We start from the raw sequence: 2,433 nt of genomic DNA, 5'->3' as shown, positions 1-2,433 counted from the left end.
AGGAATACTTAGCCCAGGTTGGTTCCACCTTCTTATACATCCAATGATAACCTTGCACTTCTGATCTATTGGCCTTATACAAATTCTGGTACAGCAGGCATGTCTCATGATGTCTAGTTCAAGGAGAAATGAAGAGAGAGTCCAGGGTTTTTGATTCTTGGCAAGCTCTCTCCCAACTCAGATACATCTCCAAAATTTCTATTTATTATTAAGGGATGCAAGCCATCCTCCTGCCCCAACTAGCTAACACTGCACAGGACAGGAAATAGAAATCAGTGGTACAGGAATGGATGAAGATAATCTTTCTTTGGGCTCTGTCTGGTCCTTAAGCAAAGCTGTGAATACAGAAAGGAAGAACACTGTAACCTGATGTGTCCCGTGCCACACTCAAGGGGTAAATGTGGTAACTGAATCAGTTATAGAACAGAATGGTACACACACACACACACACACACACACACACACACACACACACAACTCCTCGAATCCCAGAGGCTTTAAGCATCATAGTTTCAGGTGTGTCTACAGGTAAAAAATGAAGATTGGCAGTGCTTCCACAGGGTTGGCAGTTGCAGATGAAGAGTTCATCATAGTAGCTTTAACTGCTGCTCTGACTCAAAGTTTAAAAATGACTATATGGAGAGATTGGGCAAGTGCATTCTAAAACAATGTTTTACTAAATTTTAAATATAATAATAGTTAAAACAACTGTTAATACAGCCTCAATGTATTTTTATTTCTCCTTCAAACATTTATTTTAGTTTTTACATATATATGAGAATTTGCATATAACAAATGCCTTCCTTATACTCTCAGAGGCCAGAGGGAATCAGATATCAGATATTCTGCCACTGGAGTTATCCATGTTTGCATTCTACACTGTAGTTACTAGGAACTGAACCACAGCCCTCTGTAAGAGCACTAAGAGTTGTGCTTTTAGCCCCTGTGCCACCTCTGCAGACCTTCTTTTCTTCTTTATCAAACAGACATATGTAGAGTTAGAATGTGTTCTGCACATGGTTTTACAGAATAGTTTTGTGTAGCTTTCAGATTATATCACTGAGCATCAGAATGACACATGGTTTTATGTCACTTGTACCCATAATTATTTTGTCTAGTGTCCTGTTCCTTGGAACACTGTTAAATTCACACCAGTGTTGTTGCACTTGGGTAAAGTCTTTTGCCATAAAGATTTTAACTTAAGTATAGCTGTTCTGGTAAATCTTCAAACTGTGATGTCTGTTGCCCAGTGTGCAGCAGAACTGCTGACAGGTCTTCAGACTGTCAGGTCTTTAGAGGAGCAGATAAGCTGGTGATAAGCTGGGCAGGCCCTGGCAGAAGGCACAGGATGGAATAGGATTGGAATTCAGGGGACTGGAAGTTTGGGGGTTGGTGGGTACAAAGTCCACTGGTCTCCACAGTGTCCCTAGATTCTGCAGTTTTGGGGAGGGACCCTTATCTATTGTCCTGTGTGCAACAGAACCTCTGGGAGGTCTTCAGGCTGTGGGTCTTCAGAGGAGCAGAAAAGCTGGTAATCTGCTCCAGCAGAAGGCACAGGCCAGAAGGGTGGGCTCCATCTTTTTAGACATAATTTATCCCTATGCATTCCAGTCTATGCAGAAACTGGAGATTTTTATACCTCAGCTCAGCCCACCAAGTCTGAGCTGCCAGCCAATTTGTACCTTTTGATTTTCATTTCTTTCAGAGTCTTATCAAGATCTATTGTTCAAAAGTCCTAGCTGGCATAACTTTCAACCCACAAGCCTCAGTTGCCAGAGTAGGTGTGATGAGCAATGGCCTGCTTTCCCACTCTGTTCTCAGGATTATTCTTCCACCCAGGCTAAAAGAAATATGAATTTACATCAAGGAGCTGAAAAGAGGACTCATCCATTTAGAGCACTGGGTTTCTATGCCAGTACCTTCAAGGGAGTCCCCCAGTACCATATTGTGACAAGACAAGACAATACAAAGGTTTATCCATCTTGTATACTTGCATAGGCCATTAAGTTTAACTGGAATCTCTTTAAAGTCTTCCCAATCAGAAGTTGTTCTAATCTTCTATTTAAAAAAATCCATGTACATTCTGGATTTGTTTGTTTGTTTGTTTGTTTGTTTGTTTTAGAGACAGGGTTTCTCTGTGTAGTCCTGGCTGTCCTAGATCTCACTAGGTAGACCAGGCTGGCCTCCAACTCAGAAGTCTGCCTGCCTCTGCCTCTCAAGTGCTGGGATTAAAGGTGTCTGCCACCACTGCCCGGCACATTCTGGATCTTATAAGAAAGGAAATTTCTAGCACTATACAAAGAGGCCACCTTGCCTCATATCTAAGATTCCAGACATCTGACAGTAGAGTCAGGAGGAAGGATATCTGACTCAATTTCATCCCAGCTACATATAGATGCTAGATGAGCCTGGGCTACTAGAAAACCTGCTTCA

This window comes from Grammomys surdaster, unplaced genomic scaffold, assembly GCF_004785775.1.
Source record: "Grammomys surdaster isolate TR1022 unplaced genomic scaffold, NIH_TR_1.0 100, whole genome shotgun sequence".
NCBI classification, from domain to species: domain Eukaryota; kingdom Metazoa; phylum Chordata; class Mammalia; order Rodentia; family Muridae; genus Grammomys; species Grammomys surdaster.
Note: the sequence above shows the minus strand (reverse complement) of the source record.